At 38.0% G+C, this 12,607-nt stretch overlaps 1 long non-coding RNA gene across 5 annotated transcripts; it reads right to left on the reverse strand.

Annotated features, from left to right (window-relative positions):
- Positions 1–704: 704 nt before the first annotated feature.
- Positions 705–4,174, reverse strand: LOC127968235 (uncharacterized). Of its 5 annotated transcripts, none has more exons than XR_008155931.1 (7): positions 3,952–4,174; positions 2,471–2,728; positions 2,262–2,345; positions 1,489–1,593; positions 1,306–1,402; positions 1,108–1,172; positions 705–1,005 (listed from the first exon to the last, which is right to left on the reverse strand). It is a non-coding gene; the product is annotated as an uncharacterized LOC127968235 (long non-coding RNA). The 5 variants fall into 5 exon arrangements; XR_008155934.1 differs by having other exon boundaries at positions 3,942–4,174; XR_008155933.1 differs by having other exon boundaries at positions 1,489–1,589; positions 2,471–4,174.
- Positions 4,175–12,607: the final 8,433 nt, after the last annotated feature.

The raw sequence follows: 12,607 nt of genomic DNA on the forward strand, positions 1-12,607 counted from the left end.
AGTTTTTAGAGCTCTCCTGCTTTTCTTCCTCTTCTTGCTTGTCCATGTCCTGGACATATCATAATCTTCCATGTCATACATTTTTTTTTGCAGTTGTTATGCAGCACCCTACAGCACAACTGATGAACAAAAGACATGTAACTAATTTAAATCAAATATCTTTATTGTCACAATACAATGAACACAAGTATACAGGTGATGAAAGTCTTGGGTGCAGACTGCAGCGTGACAGTATGGATGACAAATGAATTAATTCATGAATATATATGAAATACAAATTCTGAATATATATATATGCAACACACATATATAAGGGACTTAATTCAGGTAGAGAACAATATATGTTAAAAATTATGCTATACAAAGAGCATGAATTGAAAACAATAATAATCACAGTACACATACATCTCTGCAGTAAAGCACGGTATGAATTAGTGCAAACAGAATGTCAGGGTGCATAATAATATTGAGTCCAGTCAGCATAACTGATAAGAGTGCAGGGCATATGAGGTTGGTGGGGTGTGTATGGTTTTACTGGTATGAGTTCAGTTCAGTCTGATTGCCTGTGAAAGGAACTTGTCTCACTGTCTGCTGGTGTAGGTTCTGTTATAACGCATGCCTGATGGTAACAGTGAGAGCAATCCATGGCTCGGCTGGCTGGAGTCTCTGACGGTCCTCCTCACACTCCACCTGGTCTAGATATCCTGGAGGGCCAAAACATGTATTTAGGTTATGGTAAATCAATAAACAATATATAGTATTTTTATTTATAATTGTTGCACTGGACTTAACATTGATTCTTGTTGGGGATATTGGCCAAAAGAATCCCACCACAACTAGCTCTCGTTGTTTAGCTGTGATGTTTACTTTTACAGGCCGTAACATCTGAGCTGTCGCAGTAGAGCGGTTTGTGAATGCAGTCTTCACAGAAGATAACTGATGGGTTCAGGTAGCAGTGATGCACTCGGTGGCCATTCAATTGATATCTTCATCAATTGGCTTCATCTTAATTCAAACAAACAGACAAAACAATAAGTCAGCAATAACAGCAATAACCATTCTAGAGTAATAGTGTTGGTGAATACAGTTGCAGGTGTCAGTACTCACCATATTCAGTCATTTCCTTCCCAAATCACAGAGATGATGCACAGCTTATTTGCTCATTTTAGGAGCTATAAAAAAGATGTATATGTGAAAAACTATAACTGCGGACTTGAAAAGTCTTTTGAGAGATCAACATCAATGTTGTACCACACATAACTGCATTGAATTCAGACATACAAATTGAAATGTGAAACTTTTCACCTTTCTGTCTTTTCTTTTGGGGCACAAGAAGTCCATGTTCATTCCTCATTTCTTTAGGACTGGTTTGACTGATTTTCTTTGCGTTTCTGGTCTTCAGCTGTAAAACAAGAAAATATTTATTGACCCCATGTTTAATCATTATTGTTGTTTAAAAATATAAATAAAGCAGATATAATTATATACTTCAATCACAAGTTCCTTGGCAACTCTAGTAGGCTCCTGAGTTCATCTGTACACATCAGATTCAGCGTCTGAGAAAATGCCATCATGCAAACTCTCAGTTTCTGCCTTACAACAGAGCATAAAAGAATGTGTGAGTGAGGGAGTACAGGATAAAGATGAAGTGAAAAAGGCAGAGAAATGCAGAATTTTGTGTATAAATTTAACAGAATGAGAGGAACATTTAAGAGATATAAGAGAACAGTACTGTCTGTTGGTGTGGATGCTAAAATACTTCTCATTATAGTTATTGGTCTTTGTGTGAACAACTTTAAGTGATCTGATTGCCCAAATTCATTGAAGATCTGATTTGTAGCACTTGAAAAGTTAAACTAGGATTTCCATTCTCTTGCTTCTAAGACAGATGTGTTCAGTAACGTCACCATAGAAAGAAAGGCAGACTATGAGGTGTGGACAGATATCATGTACTATTGAAACAGGAAGGGGCGGCACCAATTTGTAAAGATTAATAAAGAATACAATGGACTTCATTTAAACTTCATGATATAAACACTCTTACAATGGGCACAATCTGATGGGAGCTGTGGTAATGGCCAATAACAGCAGTAGGAGTAAAAGTTGTAGAATTTTGTACAAGTACGCTTGTGCAATATAATATGATTATTGGATGAATTATTACTACTACAACATGCTCTTTGTTGAGTGTTCTTCCTGATGGGCTAAGTGAACCAAAATTTAAGAAACATCAAATGCTGAGAAAAATGTATCTGACGTACCATTGGAAGTGTTTGCCTTTGCAGCTTTTGGTCTTCTTCATAAATGCACAAGATGGTCAAATTCAAATCTCATGACAGGCCTTCCTGAAATATAAACATGTTGAGACAGTGTGTTAAAATGATCTGTGACCAAAATATTTGATTAACACATAATATAAGGATGCGTTCATTAAAGCAAATCAGTTATAACTAAGAGTCTTCAACATTACCTGTGAAGGGTTGATCCTTTGAAGGACTTGTTCAGCCCCCTTGACTGCTTCTTCAATATCAGCATTGGGAGCGTGGAGTTGAAGTTCCCTGTTAATTCTAGCAGAGCGAGAGAGAGAGAGAGAGAGAGAGAGAGAGAGAGAGAGAGAGAGAGAGAGAGAGAGAGAGAGAGAGAGAGAGAGAGAGAGATTTGACAAGAGATGGCTTCTTTAAAGATCTGCTGGATTACAGGTTGTTGTGGAGTATGTAATCCGACGTAACTGCAAGACAGAAAAAACACTGAATTACAATTACATCACAAAAAGATATTAAAGGCATGGCAAACTTAGTGGTTACTGTGCTTTACAAATAGTGTAGAGTAAAAACAGTTACTGTGGTAAAATCCTGGTAAGTGTTGTGGTTATTGTGTGTTAGTAAATACAAATACCAGAGTAAAACTATGGTTACTATGGTAAACCCATAGTAAATGTTGTGGTTATTGTGTGTTAGTAAATACAAATACCAGAGTAAAACTATGGTTACTATGGTAAACCCATAGTAAATGTTGTGGTTATTGTGTGTTAGTAAATACAAATACCAGAGTAAAACTATGGTTACTATGGTAAACCCATAGTAAATGTTGTGGTTATTGTGTGTTAGTAACTACAAATACCAGAGTAAAACTATGGTTACTATGGTAAACCCATAGTAAATGTTGTGGTTATTGTGTGTTAGTAAATACAAATACCAGAGTAAAACTATGGTTACTATGGTAAACCCATAGTAAATGTTGTGGTTATTGTGTGTTAGTAAATACAAATACCAGAGTAAAACTATGGTTACTATGGTAAACCCATAGTAAATGTCGTGGTTATTGTGTGTTAGTAACTACAAATACCAGAGTAAAACTATGGTTACTATGGTAAACCCATAGTAAATGTCGTGGTTATTGTGTGTTAGTAACTACAAATACCAGAGTAAAACTATGGTTACTATGGTAAACCCATAGTAAATGTCGTGGTTATGTGCGTTACAAAGTCCAGAGTAAAACTACGGTTACAGTAGGAGAAGCATGGTAAATATGCTGTAGTTACTGTGTGTGTATTGGCTACACATGACGTGGTCAAGCAAAAGTTAGGCTAGTATTGTAAAAATATGCTAAATGTGTGGACTTTTTACACGATCACGATTATCACGCGATATTGGGTTGGGTGCTTTGTTGTGCTTGTATTAGTCATGTCTAAAAGCTGAAGACCCATATGTCACATCATAAATTTATTTAAAACTGCAACAGGTCTATAAACAGTACAGGTTAGCTTAGGCTAATGACAATGGTAGGCTAGCTGAGCAGCCCACTGACCCATAATTTGAGCATAAACTGCCCTTTAAAAACACGACCCTGTCTAACGTGATGCAGAAATACTGAAATAATTAAAACAATACGCTTAACCACGTGATATCATTACAAAAAGAAGAATAAAAAAATATATTTACCCTTGCTTACCTGTTTGAAGGTGTACGCGCATCAGGTGAACTGAACGAGCCACGCTAGTGACGTCACTGCCGCTGAAGATGATGCGTGTTATTTGGACGCATCTGCTCTCCACCGAAATTAATGGGAAGGATTGGCGTATCATATGCACGCAAAAATGGCATTTGGCGTATGCATTACACGCAAATAGAAAATGTAAAGTCGTGTTATTTATACGCAGACTGATGAGAACGGGTTGCATGATGCGTGCGAGATAAGCGCTTATCAGTCTCGAGCTTGCATCTCCAGCGCATAAAAAAAAAAATCCTACTTTAGACTAATAAAGGCGACTGCTTAAGGCGCATGCTCCTTTCCAGCAGCACACTGTGGCAGACACGGTGACATTTCCATTTGACGCTGTCCATCAAAGACGCAGCGGAGCCGCGCATAGTCACTGCGTCAAAGTGCGCTCGAGAATCCGACTCATTTTACCCCGACTGCCTTTTCATTAATGCCAAACAATGAATGGCAAAGCCAGAAATGTTTATGTTAGATAACGCATTTATTCCACACTTTCACAAAACATGTTGCTTTTGTGTTATCAAATTATTTGTTATGGTTTGTTTCTATTTTTAATATTTCCCCCATTTCTTTCTTTTATTATCATAATTTGCATTACTTTTTTTTTTATTTAAAGGGCTCTAAAGTTATTATTTATATATGCATGCATCAGATGCCAGGGCCCTCTCCTTCTGATTATTACCGGGGGTAATATTTCATCGGCGCGAGGCAATCTTTGTTCTTTGTGAAGATAATAAATGGCCTAATCGTTATCAGCTTACCGCTGGAGGTGTCAGGACCGAGCGAGGCTGGAAACAGGGTCTAAAACGGCGCTGAATAAATTGGTGTTTCTTATCTCTCTCCCCCAGATTATCACCGCCTTTTCAAACCGCCACAACAAATACATTCAATGCATCTAAAGCATCATTTGAGGGGGAAGATCGCAGGGGTGATAGAGACAGATAGGCTACCCGAAGGAGAAATATTTACACATTTAACGTGCTCGGGCCAATATTAGCTGGGGGTTTGAGCGAGTTTATTGGACGGGCCGAGGTACACGCGCTTAACATATCAATGCAGCCAGAATCATTCATATTGTAGCGCTACTGTTGATAAGTATCTGCGTGATTATTCTGTCTTGTCATTAGATCTGTTACGTGTTGAATTAGTTGGGAAATTAGCTCGTTTCATCCAAACACTTGTTTTGCCTTCTTTATCCGGGGGATATCAGCAGTATCGTTACCCACCTTTTCTGCACGTCTTTCTTATGGGAAATAAAATCAATAGTCCTATAAATTAAATTGGAAGACAGAAAGCTGAAAACACTCGGCCCTGGACACAGCGCTTTGCAATAGCCTACTGTGTAAATTATCAATTACGAAAAAGCAATAAGAGGAGGATTTAAATTAACAATAGGCTACGTATAAATACAATCATTTAAATAGCATGTAAAATATATATTTGTTTTATGGGAGTCTCTTATTTTAAAGACAATAAAAAAAGCAATATTGGCCCTTTAAAATATCTCTAGGCCTTTAGTCAGAAATCATTTTGATTCAGTGGAAATGCCTCTCATCAGAAGATCTAGAGTTATCTCCAGGAGTAGAGTTGTAACTGGATATCAGCCCTTCCATTAGGCTTTAAAACAGCGCTCAACTCGTTTCATCTCTAATGAACGCTTAAGTTAATTCCATTAAAACGCTCGTCCTGAAAAGTGTACACGTCACAATGCATGGGAATAATAATAATAATAATAATAATAATAATAGTAATAACCACACACACACACAAAACTGCTCCGACTAAAAAAAAAATTCAAAGTAAGTTGAAAGTGGCGCCAAAGTGACTTAAATAAAAAAAGTAGAAAATCGGAAAATCCGTCATATTTACAAGCGTCATTATGTTCCACTGAAGCAAACATGTGGCTATAATAAACAAAACATATGTTTTACACATGTTAATGAGAGAGTGAGTCTTACTAATTGCCTTTGTCATCAAATAGGATATTTAGGCCTATATTATTGTTGTTGTTGAATTTGAAAGCCAATTCAGATCCAATTCAGTAGGTCACCTCTGCTTTGAGACTCTGTGCTATATTGTTTTATTTAATGAACAACTGGGCATTTCATTAATGGGAGGCGGAAGTGATCATTTCTAGTTTGGAGAAGATGCTGGACTCTATTGAGAGGCCCATTCTGCGCTCAAGAATGGTTTGCTTTGCTTAAACGTGCTCGAAGTGAATTTTGTTATTTTAGAGAAAAGAGACAGGTTTCCATTTACCATAGAGAGGGGAACGCTGTGCACGTGAGTGACACTTATGACAAAAAGCGCCTTTTCCCAATATATACAAACTCCCGTTTTAATAAAGCGGCATCTTCACGGGCGCGCGCTCTCTGATGGTCTCCACGGCGACGCAGATAAGGGAGCAGCAGTTTTCCATATCTGCCCCAGAGTCTATTATACCCCAGGATTAGCTCGTTTTCCGAAAAGGTCAGACACAAAGTCATGAAACCTGGTATTTTCGCCCTTTCTGCGGGTCCCTGCATATTCATTCGCATTACATTCGCTCCTCTGTCATTACATTTAGTTAATTTCATCAGGATAATGGCTTTTTTTTCTGAGTTGAGTGGAAACTGAGTAAGAAAAACCTGTCTACATCGACCGTTTTGTGTTGAGAAAAAGAAGTAGCTCGCAGTGAACGGAATGACAGATTATAGACATCGAACCGTTTTGCTTTGTGATATAGTGACCTCTAGCGGTCAGAGCGCAATGTGTTCAGCTCCCCAATACTTCTGAGGGGACAGGATGCTTGGGGTGTTGTAATTAGGGTGGAATGGTTAAAACAAAAGCTTGAGAGGGTGTGTGTGTGTGTGTGTCTATATATATATATATATATATATATATATATATATATATATATATATATATATATATATATATATATATATATATATATATATATATATATCAGAACTCATAGAATTATTTGCACTCTGTAGATGGACTAATATTGTAAAAACCGGCAGTGAATTTAACCACGAATGAGAAACGTAAACTTAGGAGCGGAAATCCATGTGTAGCCTACACTTTGTAAATCAAACACAAATAAAAGAGAGAAAGATAGGGAGTGCGAGGCACATTTCATGGATGGAATGTCCCAGGTGGGAATCCCAATAGCTGCAGAGGAAGTGTGCTGAGTTTTGGCAGGAAGAGGGCGCTGGGAGGGGTGGTCCTGACTGAGGAGGGGGGAGTTTCCTGATATTCCTCTTAACTGGCTCCAGCTCGTGGGTTTTCTTCCCTTCCCGGACCGTCCACCCTCCATACTGCTTGTCCAGTTCACTCTCAGCACAGCGTTCCTGTCTGCACCCTGCCCTAAAACATCATCCTTCCAAAATCACTCCCTACAGTCTCCCAGCATTCCCTTTCCAGTGATCTATATTCAGTTACGAGCCCGTATTCTCTCTTATAATGACCTCTTTATAGAGCTACAAGCAATGCACTGATTTTGTCAATGTGTACCTTTAAATAATGCATGTAAACCCAATAACTCATTTATTTTTAATTTGCGACTGATGAAATTAAATGAAGAGCAAATGATAATAACCTAATAACCTCTTGTCTTTCAGAACTCCATGTTTGCTGTACTTGTTTATAAGGTAATAATAATAATTTAACCCCTAAGTTAGTGGTTGCATATATGTCTATAAAATAATGTGTGGAGCAGAACCAAGCCTCTCCGAGACACAGAAAACAGTGGATCAAGAGCTGCTGGTGTGTAAAACAACACAGTGCTGCGCTGCACTCTGCAACCAGCAGTAGGCTACGTGTTTATTTCAATTAAATTACTGCCATTTGGCAATTTCAGATTTGTTTCAGTCAATCATGCAGCCCTAGTATTACCTTTCTCATCAAATTTTTACAGTTATTTATTTTCTTAAAGTGTGTTGCTCTGCGAAATTGGGTGAATTCCATTCATTTCAATCTGAAACCATGCGATTGGGAGTTTTACACAAGGGTTTTTTCGGCTACACATTTTAAGGTGTCCTTGTTACAGTGTAATTATATATTTAAGTACTGATTAATGTACTTATAATTGTGATAAACTGGCAGACACTATTTAAACTGAACTGAGCTGGATGATGACATCAACTGAACTGCCTTTGAAAAAATGAGTGTTTACTATTGTCATTTTGCATTATTGACACTAGTTTTCAAATTAATGCTGCACAGTTGCTTTGACACAATCTCTATTGTTTAAAGTGCTATATAAATAACGGTGACTTGACTTGTATGGTTAGGATTAGGGTTTGGTTTAGGGATACTTGCATGTAATTGTGCATAGTTAATTGTTATTATATTAGTAGGCTAAGTGTATGGACTTCTGATTTGTCCTTTGTGGGATTATGTTCAAGCTGGTTTGAAAGCAGCTTCTCTGTGAGCAGTGCTTCATACTTCACTATACTACTGACAATGGAAAATTGACCTATTTGTTGCCCCATGGAAATTAGGCAAAATGTGACCATACCTTTACTCTTAGTCTCCTCATTCTTCTCATATTTTGTTTTTCTTTCCCCTCAGCAACTTTAGGGGAAGCGCCTAAAAAACAGCGTGCCTTTTGCCTCGTTGTTCCATAGGAGCATGTAAAATAGTTTATTTCATGGTATTTTGGGGTATTGAAAAATAGAGGTTGAGCTTGTAGGTCTGTGTGGTCTCAGGCTGGTGCAGGTGGAAGTGAACTTCAGATGTTCAGAGGACAGCAAAATCGGCGGTCCGACACACAACTTGGTGGAGGGGTAAATAAAGAGTTGATACAGGAAGCAGGCGGGACACGAGGTCACTTCCTCTCTGTCAAACAGCTCCAAACCTCAGGCTTCATCACGTGCCGGTGGGCAGCACACCTGGCCTCCCCTTCACGTCTCACTCGGACAGGTAGAGGGCAAATAGTTAATGCTGTGGGGCAGGATAGAAGAAGTGGAGAGGGATAAAGAGAGAAAGATGTTTTCAAGTGTCTGGGGAGGTGAGAAGGAAAAGTCTTTTTATCTAAGTTTCCTATCAGCAGTCGAGTAGAGCCAATGGGAAGTGACCTTGCCCTTCCAATCAGTCCAAGCTTGTGTGACTGTACGTGTGTGTTAGTGTATGCACACAGATGGTCATGGTTGAAGATATTCAGAAGGAATCAGATATGTATCGACATATCTGTGTGTGTGTGTGTGTGTGTGTGTGTGTGTGTCCTGAAGTGGTCGGGCAGTATTTTGACAGGGAGCTGGGTTGAAACTACATTTGGAGTCATGCTGAGGCAAAGAATAACACACACAGACTCATGAAAAAACATTAGACGGGGATCTGACACAGGCATGCTTCCTCCGAGATGAATCAGGGGGCTGACTCATTCTCAGAACCTGGGGTAGAGATGCTTTGATGGGATGCCATGTGTCGGAGATCAGGGGGTCTTAGCTGGAGCTCCGGACAGAAACACAAACGAGGAGGAGAGCAGAAGCATTTGACTGGTTAACACAGGTCTATTAGAAAACTAAACATGTATAGTGTTTACACTTATATACAAAAAACTTCCAGTTTGGCCTTCACACACACACACACACACGCACGCACGCACACACACACACACACACACACACACACACACACACACACACACACACACACACACACACACACACACACACACACACACACACAGATCTTTATTAATCTATAGCACTCCATATTCAAAGGAAAGTAGACTTTTAAAATCAGAATCAGATATTCTGACTTTTTTTATGACAAGGCAAGCTTAGTCCAAACTGTAAAATGTTGTTGTGCAATTTGGTTTTACTAATTTTGAGTGATTAAATTGAAACTCTTCTTGAAAATGGTAAAAAGGCTATAAAAGCTTATCAAAACCAAAACGAATAGAAAAGCAGACTTTCTTAAACACTTGGTACATGGAACTTTTAGACTAGGTTTTTAAACAGTTTTGCCCTTTTCTTTATCAAAGGCATTTATTTGTCATTGACCCATATTTTTTTAAATATATAATATTATATACACCAATACTTATATTTCTGATTTGTGAAAACATTAGTGGACTGCGTTCACAGTTGATGTGACAAACTACACCAGCTGTGGTTATTCTGAAAAGTGATGCTAGTTCTGCAAAAATCTCCGGCATCGTTTGTTTGTTATCGAATGCATTGCCACTCAGACACATTTAATATTGTTTTTGAAACCACTCTATAGATCATTCTTCTCTGAACATCTACAGACAGCCACACACACTTGCGCACAGGCAGCATTACTCTTTTCAGTCTCTCTCTTTCTTCCGCCGTCTTTTAGAAAGAATGTGTCTCTCGGCACCCAGCACCCAATCCTGCGTTTGAAGTATCACCGTCAGAGCTTCTCCGTCCATCTTTGCGTCTCCCTCCCCTCCGCTGTCGTGTCTGTCTATCTGTCAGCCGGACTCATCTCCACCCCCTGCAGCTGTGAGCGGGAGACAGACCGCTCCTTTGTGTCCCTCTGTTCCTGCCGTCCCTCGTCTTTTACCGCCGTGATCACACCTGCCACCTGCGCAGGGCACCGCTCACCTTTCATCCTGCTCTCTCCTGTTTTTCTCTTACTAAATCTCTGTCAGTGTGGAATGACCGCTGGACCTCTGAAGCTGTGCATTACACTGATTATACCATGGGAAAGGAGTGTTTTTAACCTCTGAATCACTGTACTGAACAGCCTTCAGTGTTTTATTGCTTATACTGTGTGTTCATTATAAATAGTTCTCTTTGAACCTCACTTTGAACCAGTTCTCCACTCAACATGCTCCTCAACAAAGGTCAGTCTAGCCTTTTGATTCTTTCTGCTGATGAGAGGTTTGGTCACTGCAGAGTGGGCTTTCAATACATATGCCGTGACAGATCCTTCCCTGTTCAGCGCTGAACTGACGAGCAATTCCAGCTGCAGTGCTGAACCGATTGCCCAATCAAATTCTCTGCATTATCTTGTCCTCTCGTGCATTTGTCTTTCGCGGACGACCAGCCTTTTCAGGGGACTTGAATGAGTTAATGACATTGTAAAGATGCAATATTCTAGAAATCACCGATTTGGAATGAGCTTCAAATCGGCCTTCATCTGGACAAGCCGCTGTCAGAGGATTTCAGTCACTTTCAGTCAAGAGTTTTGCAAAGTCAGTGAAACCTGGAAAGAATGGCTGTCAGTTAAAATGGGGAAAGTCTGAAACTTAAGTAAAATTATCTGATAATTAATTAAGAATAATTAAGTTTTCTCTAATGTTGATCAGTGTTCTTTTTCAAATATCTAATTTAAGTTTTATTATACCGTGCTAAATATATTTATATTTATATTTATATGCATATAATTATGCTTAAACACTGCGCTTTTACTCCTGTTAGGATAACATGAAATAAGACTAAACTTCTAAATTTAGGAAATTGTACGTCGTTCTATTTCAAATAAAAGCTGTTTCTCTTTTAAAGTTTCAATTCATTTTTCTTTTCAAATATCCTGGAAAAGAATATCATAACTTCAGCAAACCTTTTTCAACATCGATAATAATAAGAAATGTTTCATATTAGAATGATTTCTGAAATATCAGGTGACACTAAAGTCTGGACTAATGGCTCCTGAAAATTCAGCTTTGTATTATGGGAATAAATTATATATATATATATATATATATATATATATATATATATATATATATATATATATATATATATATATATATATATATATATATTAGTTATTATTATATTGTAATAATATTTTACAATATTACTATTTTATTGTATTTTTTTAACAAATTAATGTAGCCTTATTAAGAAGATACTTCTTTGAAAAACATAAAAATATAAAAATGTATATTTATAATATTAAATTTAAATTAAATAAAAATGTATGCATTTAGCAGAGGTTTTTATCCAAAGCGACTAACAGTGCATTAAGGCTATCAATTTTTATCTATCCTAATATTATATTTATATGGCATTGATTTTAATTTCAATGTAATCTGAAGGAAAAATTCTCAGTATCTTAACAGTGCACTATTGACAGCTGTCATTGTAGAAAATTCAAACGCAGCTCATCTAATCAGAATTTAGCATCAGAACTACATGAAATTGAATTTATTCTCATAATGGAACGGTGTATTTGAGAGGATGTTGAGGAGAAGGAAGGAGACGGAGATAGAGGAAGCTGCAGCTGGAATTCATCTTTCTTTATTAAAGAGAAAAACACGGGATGAAAGAAAGATGAAAGTGCATTTGAGATAAAAGTTGTTCTGAGGGGAGGATCGGGCCGCGGGCCTCGTGTCCACTTCACGGGGATGTTTTAGGGGTCATATGTTCACCTGTGGAGGGGTGTCTGTTTCCTGTTACACTATTGGAGGTCTTTGTTTCTAATAAAAAGATGAAGGCAGTGCAAGGTTTTATTAAACTGAGCAGCAAGAAAATAATGGAAAACGATTAATTCATTGACTCGGTTATTGGAAGTAGACATGAAATGTTGCAAACAACATGAAATGTAACATCTGTAATGGGATTTATTTAAATCTAGCTGGGGGATTTTGGGGAATTGTTTAGAATAGAAAAGGGGCTTGTATTAGTGGTCTGTCTTCTACTGT

This window comes from Carassius gibelio, chromosome B11 (assembly GCF_023724105.1).
Source record: "Carassius gibelio isolate Cgi1373 ecotype wild population from Czech Republic chromosome B11, carGib1.2-hapl.c, whole genome shotgun sequence".
In the NCBI taxonomy this organism is placed as follows: domain Eukaryota; kingdom Metazoa; phylum Chordata; class Actinopteri; order Cypriniformes; family Cyprinidae; genus Carassius; species Carassius gibelio.